We start from the raw sequence: 22,319 nt of genomic DNA, 5'->3' as shown, positions 1-22,319 counted from the left end.
TTTAAATGAATACTTCATATGCTACAAAGGATAATTTCCTAAAACAATAAATTTATAACTATTATTAATACGTACAGTAACGCAAATGATTTAAGCATTTATTTTTAGCAACAATGTTGACTAATCTTACGCATTCATTTGCATCGATGCGCAATCAATGATAATGGTCAGCGCAGGTCACAGTGCCTCTTTGGCCTTCCTATTATCCTGGGAGTTAGGCTACCAAATCAACTGTCGGCCCAAGTAAAGCGTCAAGGTCGGAGCTAAGGCGAGAGCGTTTTTGGAAAACCGATAATTTTCAAGGACGCTCCGAGATGAAAAATGCCAATTATTGGCATTGGGCAGCAGGCGCGTCACCTTGAACGTTTTAAAGTCATTTAACGCACCTGTTCACTCGTTGGGAGAGAGAAAGGTGTGACGCTATAGGCACTAGTGACCTAGCCACTTGGCAACCAAAAACCAGAAATAGACTCTCTGTCATAAGAACCTCGAAACATTTTTCACTATGCATGACAAAAACAAAGCCCATATTCCCTGTAAATAAAAATAATTCATCTTAACATACGGATACGACGAGTTAATTTTCAAAACCCAGCTGAATTACAAGATAATACGCAAATCACATCCCACTCTCTACATCGTTTCTGAGTGGAAAGTTTTATTATTTTGTGGGCCTAAATCATCGGTTTACGGTTGATGCGCAAGTATGAATCCATAAGATGCTTACTCATGAATCCGATTTTTTGTTTCACACATCTTACTGAGCCCCCTTAGGATTATTATTTATATTTCTTGATGACATTAAAGTCGTGTGGAGCACTCTCCTTTCAAGCGCAACTCTTGTCTTCCTATCTAAGCGAGATGAACGTGTTTTGCGAGTAGGATGATGACAGCAGGATACCGTGATTTGCAGCGACCACCCGACATATCTATGATTAAAATCTCATATCTCCATTCATTCGCGGTCGTAATGCGTCTCCCACTAATCCAGCCCTTTCATATCTTCCTCTTTACGTTTTTCTCATTTTTTTCAATTCAACCTTGCCAACTTGGCACATACCCAACCACCATTTAGTGACGTTCATACTGCGGCTGCCGGATAGAAAAGTGATGAGGAGAATATGTGAAATGGATACGAGTTGCCGGAGGATTCACTCGGCCAAGGATTCACGACCCTGTGGCAGAAGATAGATTCAACGAGATATTACGTAACGCTTCCCATCCCTCTCGCCTGATGCTCAAAATGCGGTTCCAAGGCGCTTGCTCGTGGATCGGAATGACGCGGAACTTGAAAAAAATGAAGTGCGGGACCAGATTTTGCGTCATTGCGGATCCGGAAAGAGATAGCCTTCAATTTCGATCATAAAAAAAAAGCCAAAGGAATATTCACTGTGCTGCGGTGGAATTTGATGTTTCTCATCCGCGTATAGAACTCCGCGAAGAGATGTTAGGGCCTTATTTCGCAATAGTTCAACACTTTGAAATATTGAAAAGTATAGCATATGATAGGTTTCAATGAAAAATGTAAATACGTAATGCAACACATCATATTTAACTCATTTCCGCCCACCGTAGCCATGTGGCCACACCCTGCCATGTTGGGAAAATCAGGCTGTTGATGAGAAACTGCGCAACATCTTGTAGTCAAATTGTTACAAATATGCCATTTTACGTTTTTTCAACCTAATCTAACTATTAGTTTACTTTTGAAGCGGGTAAAAATGTTTCCCCTTGCTGAAGGAGACGGATGCAAATTGGAATTTCAACAGGGGCCCCCACTGTTTGTAAATAAGACGAGTATAATAAAAGTAAAAATAGAAGGATAATGAAATCAAGATTTTAAATTTCCTTCCCCAAAACTATACTTATTTCCTGAATATTCACTCATTTTCTGTGCTGGTAGAAAATTTGTCATATTTGATTTTGACGCCATACCACCCGGAACCTCCCGGTATAGCCATGTGGTCAAGGGTCACCCTGAGAAAACTATAAGATGAATGCATCACCAAAATATTAAAAAGGATTACTGAAGACGAGCGTAGGAACGAAACACCTAAATATCTTCAAAAGCGTTAGGACATATTTTTCTGGGCGGAAATGGGTTCAACAGTACACAAAGATATCGCACTGTCCACTTATGTTTAATTTCACGAACTCTACTATACGCGTTTTGATTGGCTTGCAATCATCATCAGGTAATAGGTATCAGGTATCCACTAAAAAAAAAACATTTATTATGTGTAGTAGATTTTTATGAAATTAAAATTTAGTGGAACGTACGGTATCTTTGTGAATCATTAAATATGCTTTTCCACGATATCTCTCTCTAAAAGGTTGATTTCATTAGTAACACACATCATAATGAAACGAAAATATGCACGCTATTCATTATTTTATAATTACTTTCATATAAATGGAGCAATAAATTATTTATAGAACTGAACCGGAAACTTCATGTAGCTTTGCTGGCTTCGGAAGCCAGTAGAAGAATGATTATTTTACCAAATATGAACATGCAATACGCTGAGTCGTATTTCGTGTTTCGACGGAAGGATTTATGAGTGACTTCCCAGGAATGATTTACATCGGCTGAGAGAGAATCGAATAGTACCCACCTTGTCGTGGGGTACATCTGTTCCATGAATATGAGAACAGGTTAATTCGATAAATTCAGAAAGTATCATGATATTTGGAGTAGAGTACCTCAATCAACGTTGTCATATATTTTTTAGGATAATCCCTTAATAATTTCGTATACAAGTGATCAGAGAATTTTAAAAGGTAGGTACATGAAAAGATATTTCAGCAGAATAGGTGAGTAGTCTCACCACATTGGTAGGCGTACATAGAATTACCCTAACGCACAGTCATGATGTAACTATAGTTTCTCCATATGATAGAAATATTCGGATTCATCTTGAAAGCGATGAAATTTTGACGCTGAAGCATCAATAAAGTCTATTTAAAATATTGAATCTCTGGAATAAAAGACACATTAAGGTTATAGTTGAGTGAAATGAATTAAATAGCCTTAACAAACTGAAATTCTGATAAACTTGAAAACGACTAATTCCCAGTAGGCATTATCACACCTTGAGGCATCACGAAGACAGTCATCGAGGGACAATAGGATGGCGAGATAGGCAAGTAAAGGCCTCGAATGAGGTAAGTAGGACAAGTTGTCCAGGATGTAATTCAGAAGATTTACGATGAAGAAAATAATTAGTTAATAACAGACTTGAGTAGAGAGCTACGTCCAATCAAGCCTAGAGTTGCTAGCCAGAGATGATCATGGTGGCCCGACAACAACAATCAAATGTTCGAAGCAAATAGTGTTTTAATACACGACCCATAAGGAATCTCTGAAAATGAAAAAAGGTGCGCAAAAGGTTTGAAGCCTCTATCCACTCTATTCCCCTTTCAGCAAATCTTTTCAATCTTACGTATTTCTTCTCTTTGTCGTCCTTCTTTACAAGTAAAATGTTTTTTATATCGAATTTTCCTTTTCTGTTATTGCCATGTATTTGTCTCCATCAGACCATCACACCTCATGTCTATGGAATAGAGATTGAGGAAGGAGAGGCTTAGAGAGTTATTTATACTTCATTCATGCGCGAAACAAGTAGCCCGCGTCCCTAGCCGTCCTTAATATTATTTAAGAGCGTAATATTACATTTACTTCCACGTAATTGCAAGAATTTAATTTATTGTTTTCCGACTTCCCATTTTTGCCATTAGGTTGGGCGAGTGTGGTGGCGTAGTGGATGCTGTTCAAAAGGTTCACCCAGATTTGAATTCCGGCTGCAGCCTTCCGACCCCGAAATGAAAAATTCTCCAATAGCGAGGCGGCCTAGGGAAAGGACCTGCCCCCGACCCGAAATGCGTGAATTTCACATACCTGTGATTTATCCCCGGGTGGGCTCTACCCTAACCTACCCAAAACAAACTTTAGGTAGAAGCCCTGAGGGAGCCAATTAAGAGTGCCAGAAGCATTTTACATCTCAACATCGTCCAATTTCGCCCAAGGATAGGATGGTTAAGGGACTAGATACATTCCCAGAGAGCAGATCGACTTTGCCAGACGCGATCCAAAGCTAATGCGAGGGGGAGGATCGTCATCGTAGCCATTCCTTCAGCATTCCACGACCTTCATTTTTCGGCGCCGAATTAAATGCCGCTTAACCCCCTCGCACGAGCCGCTCACGCTGGCACCTTTACCCTTTTCCTCCTCCGAAGAAGTCTCAGAATATTTGGGTTCAAGATGGAATGAGTAATGGCTTCCAAGAGACTCGACGGAAGAAAGTGACAGCCTCCACTTCACCCCTCCTCTACCCTGACAGTAAACTGATCCTCAACCTATCGCATCAACCCGCTTCCGCGTTGCCTAGTGGCGAAAAAAAACAAACAGGGATGTCTTAAAGTAAGGTCCGTATTACTCTGGATAATATTTCATAAAAGATCCTTTACAAAAGTTATTTGGCAAAGAGGTTTGATAGTGTCATTAATAGGTCATCGCTTATAATATATTTATTGTACAAACAAAGGTTGTACAAACTTTTATAAAAGACGTTGATGAGGTACACTGACATCGAGGTTATTGAGGTTATTATTGACGAAATCGCTACAAAGTAAACTACAGAACTATTGAAACAAAAAACCGTAAATTTCGGAATACGAATTTCATGAAAATCTGTATCTCAACCCAATACAAGCATATTATAAAAACAGAAACTGGCGCACTGAAGTATACGAGTGTTCTATTGTAGCCTTTTGCTCTCTCCAGTCGCTACTATTCTCAGTGAAATTGCATTATCGTCTATTGTCAGGTAGTTGATGTAGCTTTTATGATTTCCAATCTACCTTCTTTTATTAGGTTTTGATAAATTCCTTTATCATTACGTCATGCAATCCAGGACCGAACCCAAACTCGATGATTAAGACGACGTTGTCTTTTTCGTATTATTAGTGATAATAGGCTGACATCACTCAGTGTAGATGCACAAGAAAACAATTCTTCGCCGTAAGCCTATGACAAGCAGGGTATTGTCTTATTTTCACCATAATAAATTTATTGTGGCAAGCAAAGGAGTTACATGACGGCCGTGATGTAACAAAGCGGATCCTTTGCGAAGAAGCCAAAATATTTCAAGAACGCACTCTGTGTTACCGAAAAGGAACTGAGAGACTCATCGTAGGACAGCCATCTCTCGCGGAAGACTTGTGTCGCGCAAGAATAGAGCAAAAATAACTCTCTCAGGCACTCCTTCCTCAATTTCAAGGTCCTCAGCTTATTGAATACAATTTCCGAAACTGGTATTGCGATGAGCCTCCGTTAAACATTCGTATTTTGACAAAGATAAACGATTCGGGGGTCGCGATGTGTTTACCGAAGACAAGAAGAAAAATTATGATGTGAGGCACGATATGGTGAAAGTTCTTAATATTAGGAAATGCATTGCCTAATTTTACTAATAAGAAGAAAAAGATTAACAACCAGAATTTCCATTATCTTGGAATGGTTTCGTTCTGATCTTCATGACTTCCACAGAGAGGTCTTCGATTTGTTCTAAAAATTTTCTACCGACAAACTTTCGCAGGATTTTCTTCCCTTCTGATTTTTTTCCTGCAGCTATTTCTGCCGCCAATGCCATGCAGCCGTCACCAATAACCTTCTCACTTCTCTCACTCCACGTTAGCGTCACTTAGTATCAATTTGAAACCCTGATTTAAGGTCGCCTAAAATAGTATCCAGGAAGTATCCTGGCAGAAACAGCGAATAGGAATTCCAAGGAAGACTTTGGTGGCTTTTGTTTGACATCAATTAAATAAAATTCTTCGATTAAGTTATTAATTTGTAAATATTGCTGCTGCAAAATCTTCGGATCCCTAACATAGTGATTACTACCAGACTTCACCGATAAGTCGGCGTTTTTCCACAAAGTAGTTAAATTATATCAACCAGTTAGAAAACTGAAAACTCTATATCTGTGGCCAATGCAACTCAACTCTCCATTTGCATTTGAAAACCTTAAATGACATAAACAACTCAACATGATAGCCGGCGTAAGCTTCTGGAAAAGCATAGACTGATACAATAATAATCAATGATTATTATGATTATTTGATGAATAAATCAACCAGCCTTACAACCGGTAACTGAATGTAACTCATTGCTAATATACTGTCACGAGAATAGCATGAATCCAACGTTGCCAGCTTGAAAAAAAACTCGGTGACTTAACGGAGGAGATCCTCCTAATAGTCAATACTGATACATTTTCATGGTGTTTCCCTTAAAGAATTTATTTAAAGAAATATTTTCATCGATTTTCAAATTATGAAAAAGCCTGTACATTGTTCCTTTTGCCCCTCTCTTATACCCTAGATAATAAGCCATGTAGGCATGACTGATTTGAAAAATTCGTCGAACTCTAATATATTTTCACGAACCGTCACCTAATACGTTTGAACATAATAGGGTAATTCAACAATTATTTTGTTGTCCATCGTTTAAATTTTTAAAATTAAAGAGACCCATGTGTTACCATTTTTCGAACTGCAGCCTACTTCTTTAGATATTCTCAATGTAATTTGACGACCATAACCCGTTCGAAAATAAGTTGTTCATTTCAAGAATTCATGCCGAGAGTGTCTAAGCCTCTCAGCTACTCCTCGGCCTTTCGCTCTTACCGCAAGTGTTCGCTGTGGTCTACACTATTGTGAGCGATTCCTCCCCACATTCAAATGTGCTTCCTCATCGAGTAAGTGAAGCAAAACTGTAATGTCGTCACCAATTTACGCATAGGGTGGTTTCCTATCTTTTTTTTGCCTCAATGGAAAGATTATTACTCCTGAAGTACATATTTCACGCTTTTAGATTTTTAAATGACGATATCTATTTCTCGCGAGTAAATGAAAACGCGGCGGGTAAGTATGAATGCCGGGAAAACTCCCGTGTGACGTCGTTCTGGTTCCCGCTGCCGCAAGTGAGGTGACCTTGGGGCGAGGCTTTGAGCGCTGATACGACGCAGGATGCTAGCAGGTAGCGCTTGGCTTAAATAAGTATTATTAATACCCTATCAAACGAATGAAACTTTCCGACCTTAGGCAGTTTTAATAGGTGATTATTAAGACGTTTCCCTGAGCTCTGTGCCTCATGCATGCATTGGTAATGTCAGACGATGTAAAACTCCTATCTACTCGTATAGAAACTAGGTCCCAGTGACGTCACGTGGAGTGGAATCGCATGGGCGCCAATCTGGCCTTTTTCAAATGAGGATAAAATTGACTTTTGCCATTCGTCTAAACCGGTATTTCTAAAACCAAATAATTTGTATATAATGAATACACTAATGGTGGGTAACGAATCGCAATCAATGCCTTTCGTTTTCTTTGATGAAGGAAACTGCCCTATTGTGTGAGGGTACTTTCGCGTTGTTTTTTTTTAATTTTAGCCTTACGACAGAATAACAGAATGCCGAATATTTTTATTTCGTATTCACTTATCTTTCTCTTCCATATTGAAATGATATGGTAGTTTCAATTTCCCACAGTTATTTAACGTGTACGACGAGTTTTGGCTCACGGAGCCATAATCTGGTACAAGACACCACAGTACATGAGAATATCACATTTATGTATTTAAGGAAAAGGCGGGAGAAAAGAATTTTCCTGGCGTGAGTAAGGGGACGGGAAACAGACGTACAATAGTGAGACAGAGAGAAAACTTAAAGAGACACGGAAAAACCCGGGTTAGAAGGAGGACTCTCTAGTAATAGCTGCAGAAGAACGACACTGGGAAAAGAACCATTGAAAAGGGAAGGCCACGGGTGAGGGGGTAGAAGAGGAACAGAAAGGGCACCAGGTGATGCCTCTATGAGCCGAGCGCTTTTTATAATTGTGAAAAATTGCATCTAACTTTTATTTCAATGTATCGAACATTCATTGTATCACGCCTGAATCGGTTGAACTATTTATTCGATGTTCTGGTTTAAAAAAAATAAATTGTTACGTCGATTAATGTCTTGGAATGTAGGTCTTTAAGAATTTGGCCAACTTTTCGGTATATTTTTATACCTTCATCAGGGCCTTTTCATAAAAACGGCGTTTTCGGGTTTGAGCGAGTGTGAGACCCCATTATTAGAGATTCGTGTAAATCGCACTTTCATTTTTTATTTTATCGCTCTTTCAATAACAGTTAATCGCATTTTGTAGCGTCTATTTTTGTATTTTCATAATGAGGTAGATGACGATAAAATGTAGTGAAACACAGTTATATGACAAAATACAGAAAATTTTTAAATAATTATGTTGTAGAACAATAATAAATTAAGGAATAAGACATATGTTGGCGGAAGTGTAGCTTGCCCGCGCCCACTTGTAGTTCGCGGCCACGTAGTGTCCCAGCAAACTAGCAGCTGGCCAGTCGCTCACATACTTTAAGCGGTGAGTGTCAGCGGAGCATTTAAACTGCACTCGGCACAAAATGTACGAATTTTGCCGTCGGAAAGGCAAATTTGCGTAAAAATACCAAAGAAGTCCAGTCATCGCATCTATGTCGCATTAATTTGCGCACATCGCAACTATATCGCATTTATCGCATTTGCGATTTTCACGCATCTCTTCCCATTATTTATGCACGATATAATGTGACTCGATCCCTTCATTCTTTCCCCATTATTACCCTCCTTCCCTGGACGGCTCCAACTAGGAAACACCAAACAGCATTGCCTAGCAGCGTCTCGACTTCCTCGCCGCGCACCCACCACCCCCTCGTCATTCCGAGAATACGCCCCCTGGCGACGAATTTAGAACATCCCTCATCCCTCGACCAAACACCCCTCCTCTCCTTCTTACCTATCGCTTCACCCTCTTCTCCCCCACTGCTTCCCACCCTCATCCTCAGCGTCCCCTTCCCATTTCTCCCCTCACCCGTGCAGCACAATTGTGCATCCACTCGATCACGAATGGATCTACCCGATTTCCTGTTCCTCGTCCCAGCGTGAGGGATTTGATTCCTCCGATGACTGCGTGGGAGTTCACGACAGGCGGTGGCAGGCGGACGGTAGTTTCACTCAGTTATTCAATCCGAAGAATAGCTTGCATAGGTGAGGGTAGAACTCACCCCAGACTTAGCCAGGGGCGAGTGAATTTCAATCATTCAGGATAAGGGGGCCAATTTCTTTATTTGCACCATGTTACTTCAGCAATAGGGAAGTTTCCTTCATCAAAGAAAAAAAGTCAGGCATTCATTGCGATTCTTTACCCACCATTTAGTGTGCTCATAATATACAAATTGTTTGGTTTTAGAAATGCCAGTTTAGACTCATTTGAAAAAGGCCAGATTGGCGCCAATGCGATTCCACTCCACGTGATGTCATACGGACCTAGTTTCTATACGAGTAGATAGGAGTTTTACATTGTCTGAGATTAATATTGCATGCATGAGGCACAGCGCTCAGGGAAACATCTCTTAATAATCACACATTAAAAATACCTAAGTTCGGAAAGTTTCCTTCGTTTGATAGGGGAATAATAAACTTATTTAAGCCAAGCGTTACCTGCTAACAGGGTACTCAGCTACCTGTTAGCAGCCTGCATCGTAGCGGCGCTCACAGCCTCGTACCGAGTTGGACTCACACGGCGGCAGCCGGAACCAGAATGACGTCAAATGGGCTTCTCCCAGCATTAAGTAATCCATCGCGTTTTCGCGCGCTTGAAAATTTTCACTTTTCATTTAATTGCAAAAAATAGATACCGTCATTTAAAAATCTAAAAGCGTGAAATACGTACTCCAGGAGTAATAATCTTTCGATTTAGGCAGTGACAAAAATAGGAAATCATCCTATTAGTTTGTTTAGTAACTCGTTATTTTAACCGCTGGCAAATTCCTGTGAAACAAATGATAGAAAAAAATCCTTTGTCACCGAAAGTACGAGGCTCGAGTTTTCTCATATTCCCATGCTATATTTGTTATTTATTCAGATAATTCCACGCCTGTTTCTTACGCATGAAAATGGATGCGGTTATTTTAACCGAGATGTCAGCCGTGTAATGAAATGATTAACACGTCTGGAACCAGGAACATAGTCTAATTATCTTCTGGGGAACTTTCATTCCTTATTGTTTTCATAAATAGTTCGATAGCATTTAATTCACCATTTGTAACAACCATGCCATTAAATTCTAACCTCGCTTGGAAATAAGGTCCGGAAAATTGATTTTTTTATTAGAATAAAATTTCATTAATCGTTGATTTTATAAATGCTTTAACCATCACTATTTACAGAAAAGATATCATGAAATTAATGGCTAATAGTAGCAAAATCTACTTTGCGGTAATTTCCGAATATAAAATGCATGGCCAGCATGTTTCGCCGATATCAGCATCATCAGGACCCAAGGGGAATTTGATAATTTTGCAGTGCAGTAATGCGTTTTAAAGGCAATAAATTTTTATTTGGAATTGGTGCAAAGAATTTTTATCTGTTGTTGACATGAAATTCCGAAGAGCATCGGCCTCTATCCCTAATTTCATGGAATCTATGTTGTAAATAGTGGTTGATGAGCCTTTAGTAAGTATTTGATTAATTTATTCGGCCCTTAGTTACAGACTTAGTTAGTATGTAGAAACACGGGACACAAAAACATTAAAATAAAGGTTTATTATGCCTACTGAACATTATATGTAAGCGGCAAAGAATGAAAGTTAGGGACAAGCCAATCAAAACATTTCTCCGGGCCACATTTCCTGGCGAGACAAGTAAGGAGACGGCTGACACCCACTTTCAAATAGCTACGATTGAATTATTTATTAAAGCAGCAGAAAATGAAAGTTATGCAAAAGAAAATCAAACAATTTATCTGGTTCCAAGATCCAGGAGCGGTAATCATTCTATTACATAGCTGAAATCTTCGTTAAAATATCTGCATCCATCTTCATTAAAGGATTTTGCCATGGGATTACCAGAATAAATATCATTAATGTATAAAAACCATGTCATAATAGATACTATGTCATAATAAATAACATGTCATTTGATAAAATAAATATAAAATCACTTGGGGATATATATGAATATCATATTAATGGAACTTGGGCACTTTGCTTCCTATGGGCTTAGGAGCATAATGAAAATGACTTCCAAACCTAACTTCCCCATTAGGTAGAAAGAAAATGAGGCGATGATGCTCTTTTATTTACCACCATTGGAAGGGTAAAACGATGGAACTGTCGGAGCCGATTTAAATCCTACTGTACTTTCAAATATGTAAAGATATGGAATAAACTCTTCAGTCAGACTCCAGAAAATATTCCTCTGAGTTCCCGAAATACCCCACTGTACCAGATATAAAAAATCAGCAGGAATTGTGTGTTAAAGAGGCAAACGACCAGCATTTTCTTGAATTAGGGTACTGAAAAAAGACTTAAATACCATAATTTTTCTGGAGGGAAAAATTTTGCAGGGCAGCGTAAGTATGTAACTATGGTACAGCTCTACTGAAGAGCAAGTTCAAGCATTCACTCCTTAGGCGCTTTATGAAACTAAGCATTTTTCTCAAAGCACAATTTAAGCCAAGATGCTTCTCAACAGATAAGCGCGTGTGCTGAATTCAACACCCATTCTGGCGTATTTCAAGTATGGCATACTTAAAAATGTATTCCCGAGTCTTCAACTAAAGTACTCAAGTACCAGAAAAAATAAATTATACTTCGGAGATAAGAGAAAATTAAGATGTTTTAACACATGCGTAGAATACTGGAAAATGGAATTCAAGCTTCGTTTGAGAGGAAAATCAATGCCAATTACAGGAAGAAAAAGAGCTACACTCTTTCAAAAGACGTTCAAAAATGAATGCACAGCTCTGAGGAAGAGGAAAATTATTTCTAAATACAGAAAGTAAAAGGCCTACTCTATCGACGTCACATATCGATGGCTAAGTTCTAACAACACGTATCTCAAATTCGGGCGGTTTGATACAGGTATCTTAAACAAAGTGTAATAACACTAAAAAATAAAATACAAGCAAAAACCAACTTTTTGCTGGCAAATGAACGCTTTTTCAGTTTTATGAACCTTTGGTTTTTAATTTCAGCGCACAAGTGACAAATATTAATCGTTTTTTTTGCTCTCCTGAAAATCTGCTGTTTTTTAGGTACGTGTTGTTAGAACTTGGCCATCGATATATATCCACCGATTTGGGTTTGGAGCTTCATCCTCGATGAAAAATTGACGCAAAACGACGCATTCTGTGTGGTTATATGTCAGAGGAGGAAAAAAAGTATATATTGCCGCTCTTAATGAAAAATGGAGGAGATACGAGGAAGAAGATGAGGGAGAGATTGTGAGGGTGGGTGTGGTTTTTATTGACTCGGTCCTTCATCCCCACCTTTCTTATCCCCTCCTGCCCACATTCCCGTAAAGAACTTTCCCCTCTCTTCCTATCAGACGTATATATCACTCATTCCCCAACTTATACTCCTCCCTATCTTTCCCCACCCTTCCGTAGCCACAAATTTCCTACATACTCCCGAACAACTTTCCGCTATCTTGCTCTCCACCGCGATTTGATACCATCTCCGACGCTTTGCTGTGCCCGGGAATTTCCTCATCGAGCACACAAATCAATATCATTACGATTAAGTCAAGGGATCCCTCGCCTTCCCTTTGATGTCTCAATTTTTCATTTCGGGTGTCCCCTTTTTTCCTTTTTCATTTCAGTTTTAGATTAATTTTTGAAGTCGCAATTCCGTACCCCTCTTATTGACGAAGTTTTTCCAAGAGATGTGGGTAAGAGTGAAATTAACGAAACGATGATTTCCCGGTGAATTACGGCGATGAATTTTTCAAGGGTATCCTACCGGGCCAGGTTCTGCATCTTAGTCTCATCCCAGGTTCGGTAGGATGCCCGAAGAAAATTCCTCGCAGTGAAATTAAAATACCATAAAACGCTGCGCAATATGTTTTTCGTTTATGTCATTAAAATGCATAAACCACCGTCCTTTCCGTTATACCTTCTGTATTGGCTTATATTGGCTTGGCTCATTATGTATTTGATTTTATGCGTTTCGATCACGATATTGAAATAATTTCGTTTCGGCTGTGAAAAGGCGTAATTGTACATTTCAGATCCATATGCATGCGGATTCATCACTCAAAGCAGCTTTTCTCAATTAATACTGCTCAGAAAAACAGTGATAAAACCAAGAAATTCCGAGCCATACATCTATTGGTACATTAGTTACGAATTTCTGAATAACCCAGTAGCTGGTTCTAAGTTTGTGGATGTGATGCAATATGCAGCGGTGCTGACAAATATGAGTTCATTGTAAATTTCAGGCTAAAATCGGCTGAGATGTAACTTTGATATGATTTTCCTCCGTTGATCAACTATTTTTGTGACATAATTTTGCGTGACATTCTTCAAAGATACAGAAATGTCCCTCTCTTCTCATATTTGGTAACATTTTGAAGTAAGTAATTTACTGTGAGAGACTATAATTTCTCATCTCAATTTCCAAAGATACACAAGGTAAATATTTCGTTATTTTAAATTTGTAAGGATTTCTTTGTGACAAGCATGCCAAGGGGTTTTTACATTATACGATGAGTAAAGGACATTGAGATACCTACCTTATGATGACTTCCTGGTTTCTTATAATATAAAAAGAGGGTGGTAATTAACTTTGTAGATCTGATGCGAGTCGCAGATAAAATTCTGAAGCGGTTGAAATTCACTCGCAGGAAAGTGTTCGGGGAATTGATTTTGAAGACATTAATTACTGTGATGTCTTCTAAGTGCAATCCCCCTTGACACTTACTAAGGTAAATATAAGTGGGAGTTTTGGTCAGATAGTAAATAGAGGAGACTAACAAAATGCCGCAAGACTTCACCAAATACTGTCAATTCCTGCATTCGGTAGATATTTAGAGACAAGAAAGCCAAAAAAGTTCACAAAGACTAACGCCGATGACATTGGATTGACTACGTTTTGCCCACGTTTCAGGAAAAATGAATGTGGTCGAAAAGCCTCTTCTCAGCTTATCTCACGTCTCCAGAGTAAACTCGGATTCATGAAAGTACTTAAGAAATCACAGATATCGTTACCAATGGCTATCACAGAACATGTCTCGAATAAACAAGGTTTCGTAAATGACTGTATTCGGCCACAGTATACGCCTAGAAAAAACAATTCGAGATAATATGAAATACCTTAGAGTCGAATATCAGTGATTAAAATGGTCCCAATCTCATTTTCACGAGAAACAATAATACTGGAGAGTGGAATCAACAAATAAGGACCCTGAAACTTATAATAAAAACATTTATTTTCACACTGATATAAGAACGATGAATTTTTCTGCAAATATTTTCTCCGTTTCATATGACGGCCGTTCTGATGGTTATTCCTATACTTTTTTAACTCAATTCGCCAGAAAACCAGAACGTATGGTATTCACTGATAAACGCCAAAAATAAATTTCACCCAGAGTCAACGACCGTTCCAAATTCAAAACGTCACAGGAGATAAGATAAAGCTATATCCAAAACTTTACTGCTTCACATTTGAGCCATTTATGAGATTTATACAATAATTTATGATTCTGGAAGTTAGAAAATGAGACTTTGACAACAACAATCCTACAACCCTTAAAAAAGAAGCTATCCTTTGTCAAACTGATGTCAAATAGGTCTAGGAAAATGAGGCATTATCTGGGCTATAATGTATTGACTCGACTTCCCAAACCTTATACACATAATATGGAAAATTCAAAGTTTATATTCTAAAATCAACCATTTTTTTATAATTCATGAGTCGATAGTAGCGCCAATATCATTCCCATAACGAGATGTTATTTAATTTTCACTGCATATTTGTTATTTACCACAAATTATGTATTCAAAACGTATCATGTATCCACTAAGGTGAGGTAATTAAGTTTTTATGGAAATGAGAGGTACAAAAAGGGGCTTTACGCATTAAAATATTTCGGAAAAGTGCAACTACCTTTCATTTCAATAAGTCAAACTTCCATTGCATAACGCCTGAATAAGTTGAATTTACGAGCTCGTACTTATGTTTTATTAGTAGGTACTACGATTATAACGGAAAATGAACTTTCTTTTGGTGTTAAGTATAGTTAACTAACTATAGATACTTTTTAAAAGTGAAAAATTTCTTACGCAGAGAAAAAATAGCCATGAGAGCGAAAATACTTTTTTCGAACGAAACTGACAAAAAATGGAAGACCCAATTTTTTGTCTCGTCGGTCAACGGATAACAGTAACACGAACATATTTAGGAATTTTCATGAAAGCCGTATTTCTTGTGCTTCTCGGCACTCCCCATCGATCTGTCATGAATACCTACTGAGGTACTACTAGTTTTAAACTATTGCTAACACCTTGAAAACTTTAAGGGTCAATAATGTAGACCCTGGCCAATATTCACCAGTACCTCTCTCCTTTGAACATTTTACCTTAGTATTTTCTGCGGTGAAATATTCATGATTGTATGATCATAAAAAAGGGTCTAATGCATCCAAGACTGACATACATTAGACTCTATTAGACAAGACTTTTACACGAAAAAACGTACATTTTTACGAAGGGACATTAAGGAGTCGATAATTTACCTTCAAAAGGCTTTGTTTTCGGCTTTTGGATAAAAGAATATTTTATTCATGGGAGGAAATCGCTCATATTAATATCCCCGCATGTCCCCGGTATATAACCCGCAATTCATCGCCTAATGCCACGGTAGATATTTAAGGGGTTGTGGGGCGATAATTCTGGTGTTCGAATTAATTGCACTTATTCTGAAAATTTCAAGATGATAACGTAAGTTGCAAGCAATTAATATGCAAGGAGGAAAGAAAAAGCGGGTGCTTTTCGTCCTCATAAGTTCGAGAGTTTCTTATTATTCCGAGGCCACTAATGAGCTGAATTCTTTCCATATGATCCAAAAGCAAGAAGAAAATGATAAGGGACAAAAAAATGAGAGCTCTAAACAGTAATTTCCAGAGCGAGATTTTTCGACTCATACCATTCGAGTGGAATTCTTTTCTTTTTTTTGCGCAACTCATTTCCCAGAAGGGAACAGCACCACGTGCGATATGTTGCTCTCCTCTCCGGTCGCCTCTTTTCCGTGGAACTTCAAAGGCCGCCCGTTTTCCAAATGCTTTATCATCATCTCCTTCACTTATGCCCGCCCTCGACTTTTCCCATACGGACCAGGTGCCGGGAAAAGTTTATCTCTCTCGCCTCCGACGCCGCTCCTTGATTATACCCTCCTCCTTCCTCGGCTCGGTGTAGTCTGTCTTCCCTTTTCGCATCTGGCGTTCCTCCCCGCAAGACAATTTCGCTCCTCTTCGCAGACGGCGAAGATGTTGCCCTTTTAAACTCCCTCCATCTACCTCTACCCCTCCCCCCTGCGCTTCGGGTTCCTCGCTAGGATTTTTTGGCACATGGCGCCGTAGTTGCTGGCTGGCCGCGAGTCTGCGAGTGCCTCGGGACGCGCGTGTACTTTGAAGGTACTTCCCTTCCCCCACGATGAATGCGATCACAATCACCTCCTCCACGGTGATTGGGGTGGGGTAAATACCCGGAAGGTAAGATATTTATGGTTTGGGCAAATGTCAAGGGTGATGTTATCTACGACGCCATGAGCTTTATGAGTGAGCAGTATTTTACATAAACTTAGGTTACGTTATAATCACAAAATGACTTTTAAATAGACCATAATTTACGTTCAAAAGGCCTTGTATTCCGCTTCATAAAACTAAAAAATTGTACCCATGGATGGTATTCGATCCCATGAATAGTCCCGCATATTCTATAAAATCTGCATTTCTCACCTAACTCCGCTCAACTTAACTAAATTAAAAGGTTAGTCCGTTAAAAGGAATGAGTTTGGCGTAAATCATGCTCAAAGGACAAACATTGATTCTGAAAACGCACCCAAACTACTTACCCAAATATCGGGAGCTTTCTCCATCCCGACAGCAAGTAGGTGTAATCGACGTCTTTAGCTTATCGAAAATCTGAACAAACGAAAATTGGTTTTCTTTATGCCCGATTAGCAATATTTGCTAGTAGCAGTAATGAAAAATGCAGACAGCCCATTCAGGTACTTGAAAGCCCGTCCTAAGCTTATCGCCGCCGACCATTCGTAAAAGTGTTTTTCGGTACCGATTACTCAGTTGGTACGAGTTGAAGTTTTAAGTCGGCCACAGCTAAGCAAAAAAGGTATTTTTACTCGGCAAATTATACGAACGCTTGCACGTAGGTGAGGTAAAGCCTTTAAAAAAGTAAGTAATAACAAATGTTCATAAAAAGTATTAACAAAAACATTATATTTGGGGGCGAGCAAACATGCTATTTCGAAGTAGTTTCAAGCAATTTATTTATCATTTGAAAAAAGGTTTTAAGATTATATTCATGCTTTCCCATTATGGTAGAAATTCATTTTCGACAAAACAGTGTCAAAGTAAGGAAGGAATTTCTTAAACAACTCGTTAGAGACAATGTGCTATCGACTTGGAGGAAGCCTCTTCTGGTTACCCCGAATTATAAATAAACCTAGTATTACTATCTAATCACTACTTTTTGTTTGGCTCACTCGCTTCCGGAAAAGAGGCTTCACATACGCCATTTAACCACGAGAAATCGTCGAATTTCCGAGTTAAGAGTGATAGCCTAAAATAAAATATACAAATAATGATAACCAGCTCGCATTTATGAAAATTCCATCCGAATAAAGTTGACGGGGGAATTCATTTCAAGAGAGAAGAGGTGGATAAATTAAAACAACCACCAGTTGATAGTAAATAGGCAAACACGATAAACGACTTCCTTAAATCTACTTCAAAACAGCATATTTGTCTTTGCTACCGCTTTTAATATGCATTGATAACTTCTTACACTTCTAAAGGCTCTACACGCCCTTCGCAAAAGCGTTCGTATAATGTTCCGAGTAAAAATATCTATCCTACTTTGCTAATGTCGAATCATAACAGTGCTTCATACTATTTAAATAGTGAACTTATCATTATTGAGGCAAGAGCGGCGAATGTAATTTATCGTAGAGAAGACTACTGAGGGATGCTCAGAATCCTTATTTTTGCTGGATTGCGAATTCAGGAGAGCCTTTCAATTTATCCCCGATTCGGCTCAAACAGCTGGGAAACGACTAGCAAAAAAAATCTATAGGATGCAAGTCGTTGTTGGCGAACATAATTCATTGCCTCCTAACCTTGCGATCATCAGCCTTATACTTTTCCCATTCTCTTTTGAGCGTAATAGTTTAAATGCCTCTCATCTATATTTCTCTTCGAAAATCATTTCAGCGTCAGCATGAGTGTTTATTTATAATGTGGTTTGTTAATGTATTATAACGCACGTTTTATGCACAAAAATCTACTGGGAACCAGTGGCGGATTTATTGGGGGGCGCTAAGAGGGCTATGCCCCCCCGTGGGTATCCAATTTACGCTAGATAGAATGGTAATTTTGCTCGGACCCACACTACTACTGGGAGGATACCCCCGACGCAGTCCCCCCTTGTCCATACCCTGGGTCCGCCACTGCTGGGGACCAACTATAAAATGGTCAAAAGTGGGAAAAGAAATTTTAAGTAAAACCATAAAAGTATGGCGCATACGGGTGCTACAGTATTTCTGAGAAAAAGTGGATGGGTAGTTCAGTCAGGAGCAAAAGAGCACATTGAGTACCTACTCTGCTGCTGCCTTTAAGCGGCCCATTTAAAATACGCCTGAGATCAGTCTTCTCCCAGCAAATGGGACCCAGGTCATCGGAGCTGAGCGCTACGATACCATGTTTATTCCTGGAAAAACATCTGCGCGGAAACTTTAGGCGATTTAACGGACGCTGCGGCACCAACGTCGTAATTAATGCATTGGATGTTAAGACAGCAAGCAGAGGAATGTAGGCACAAAGAGACCCCTCTATCGTCGGCCCTTTGGGCGTTGAATGAGACTCGTACATCATATCACTGACAGTTTTCGGGAACATATTGCTCCTTTGCTTAGCTTAGCTTTGATAAGAAGAATGCAAATGATTGGCTTTTATAATTGAGCTAATACTTGCATCACTGGCAGATGCATCTTTTTATTCAGTACCAAAGCGCATGATGCCGCTAGACGTGGGCTTTAAATGATGCCAATTATTACATACTCAGTTTGCAATTATAGATAAGCCCTTACCCTAAACCGTTGTGGTAATGCTTAACTGACATAATAAATAAAACCACCATATATAAGCTGTATAACATGCACCCATTTTACTTATGGCGTGTGTATCTCTGCACAGATAAAAATTGTTTAAATCTAACCCTAACACTTGCTAAGTAGGAAAAAGCATAATCAACATTATTATGACTCAATCCAAATTCTAAAATACCTAATTTTCAGCTCAAAAATTATATTAGAAATATTTTCCATAAATTACGCAGGAAATCACATACTACCAATGAAAGATATAATGAAGCTGAAACTTGCACAAGCTAATCATCTACATGGACTGATGATTGATAAAAGACTGAATGTCATGGATTTGCGGGTGCCGACGATAAAAGGCCATTGAAAATTGAGAATGATTTAGAAATTTAAACAAAATATGGACTAAGTTACAGCTAAGTATCATTGATTAATCTTGATAAGGAAAGGATTATTTTTTTATAATAAAACTTTGCATTATATTCGCCATATTTTGTATCCACGCACTGTCAAGATTAATTTCCTTTTAAATTTTTTCCTCATGAAATACATTAGTAAAAATTTATTATTTCAAAAAAAAAAAAAAAAATCGCAACGTCTTCTATACTCAAATAATAAATTCATAACAATGAGGGGTGAAATTTCTAGCGTCTTTAATGAATGGAAGTGATATTACATCGGACTGTACTGAACCATTAGGGTAGAATTTTGGAAAAAATAACAAATATACGACTCGTATACTCGTACTTCCAACGGTTACATAGAGTTGAAACTCGCTGGTTCAAGTTTTTACTCGTAACCTTCAATCCACGAGACAGTTTGGGAAAAAATGGCCACGATTAATGTTGCCATTCTTCATTACGCCTCATCAGCGTGGCTCGGAATAATTTGCGCCTAATGAGAGCCGGGGAGATCAAACCACCCCAACAGAATCGTCGCACGAGAGAGGGAACAGCGAGTAAAAAAAGAAAGGAACGACCATGAGAACTTCGATTGTTAAGGGAGGAGGAGGGGGAGAACTGTGTGGGGAAGGGGTTGGTTGAATCTTCAACAATCCCCCCTCTCATCCACGGCGTACCCCCTTCACACACACCCCCCCCCCCCTCCAGCCCACAACGGAAAGTTTCGGACACAAGAGCAGCGCAACAGAAGAAGAGAAGATACGCTTTACATCTCGCAAAATGTTTAGGCGAGCAGTAGAGTTTCCGACTTCGTGACAAGCAACTTGTTCATTTTATTAGGCCCCGCCTCGAACATGAACCGTGGGACCTGTTATGGTATGGCCTGCAAAAAAAAGGCACTCAGCTCAACGAGGGAGAGCGGAGGTTATAAGGAGCCCTCATAACAGGTCGAAGGGAACAACCCTCTCTCTCTCACTCTCCTCTCAAAATTCCACCCCTTCGCATCAGGTCCCCTGCTCCACCACCACGAGAGCTTCTCCCCCACCCCCTCCCCACCTCAGGGAGTGCGTCGACACAACTTACATCCTTCCCTGCTGCCGCCATGCCCTGGTCGATCAAAAAATTCCTCGGATGCGTAGCACCACCAGGTTTTACGAGATGAAATAGGTAGGCGCTCTCTAGCTTTAAGTCGGCCAAGAAGTTAATCTTGAGCTAGCGAGAATGCAAAAAAATGCGTCCAAAACATTCTCTTTCATCATCATAATCATAAGTCATCAATCCGAATATTGGTTAGACGTAGCTCTCCACTCTGCTCTCATATAAGCTAACCTTTTCATATTTACGTGTTTCTTCTCTTTTACATAATTGATAACTACCCCTATGTAACTCATTATCGGCTGTGCATCGCCTTTCTTCCCGAAGATCATCTTCATCAAGCCATTAAGTCTCTTTATGTGACAATTTAGACGTTAATCAATTTTTTGGGTGTTTAGAAGAATGCTCTTTTGTCCCACTCTTCTTACCACTTCCCACTATGAAAGTCAAAATCTAAATCGTATTTTATACGGAGTATAAAATATCATATGGTAGCTTTATGTGCACAAATTCAGGCTGAAGAGTCTCGAATTCACATCCCTGGTGAAACCTTCAAAGGCTTCCAAACAAAATCCTCCAAGTGCGAGGCCATCCATGGCAATGAAATGGACCAACTATCTCAGAATTGGTGCTCATTGCATGATACAAGCGTATCTTAATATGGAATGAGCACTACCCTCACTCATACAAACCAACCTTGGGTCAAATAACTGAAGGGGGATCGGGTTGGTGTGGTGGCTAGAGTGTTGGCTTCCCTCCCGGCGGGCTCGGGTTCAAATCCCGGCGGTGGCAGATAATTTTCAGAGACTACCCGATCCCTGCTAGAGTGTTGTGTGGAGGACACTTCAAGCGCAACACTCCGTCCGTCGGATGGGATGTTAAGCCGCGGTCCCCTTGGCGCCTTTCGTGCATGCAGGCTAATGCAGACGCCAGGTTTCTCTCCACCCTTCCTTCCTTACCCTTCCCTCATGGCGCAAATGACCTCAGCTGTCGGTCGCTTCCGCCAAATACCATATACCACCCATTACAAATAACTGAATAAGTGATATTAGCGATTTTTATTGGAAACGTCATGGCAGAAAGTTTTATTTGAAAAATGTACAGTCAGAGATACGAAGGAACGTAAAGGTATAGTCGAGCTAAAATAGAATTGCCTAAAAAACGCACCTTCTATTAAAAGAAAGCATTTTTTCAGAGCCTAAAAAACGGTGACATTGCGTACTGAGGTTTAATGACAAAAATTTATTCAACAAAAAAATTGTAAAAGATATTAGTATTTCCATTAAATTCTATAAAAATAATAGAATAAAATCCATGCTTCTATAGAAATATTGTCGAAAGAATGAGCATGAAGACGACAACACGAAAGAATAAAATAACCTCTAACAATGCATTTCGGACACAAATTCACGAGACTAATATTCTAATAGTTACAATCTGAAAGGGCATAATGGTTATAAAAATGGGAATATTTTTAAATAGTGGATACTAAAATTATTGTTCTACAACAGCGGCAGATACAGATATGGCATTTCTTTCCTGCGACGAATACGAAGAAAAGAAGGAATTTAAAAAAATGGAAAAAA

This window comes from Ischnura elegans, chromosome 5 (genome assembly GCF_921293095.1).
Source record: "Ischnura elegans chromosome 5, ioIscEleg1.1, whole genome shotgun sequence".
Classification (NCBI taxonomy): domain Eukaryota; kingdom Metazoa; phylum Arthropoda; class Insecta; order Odonata; family Coenagrionidae; genus Ischnura; species Ischnura elegans.
The sequence above is the reverse complement of the archived record's forward strand: the minus strand, read 5'-3'. Positions refer to the sequence as shown.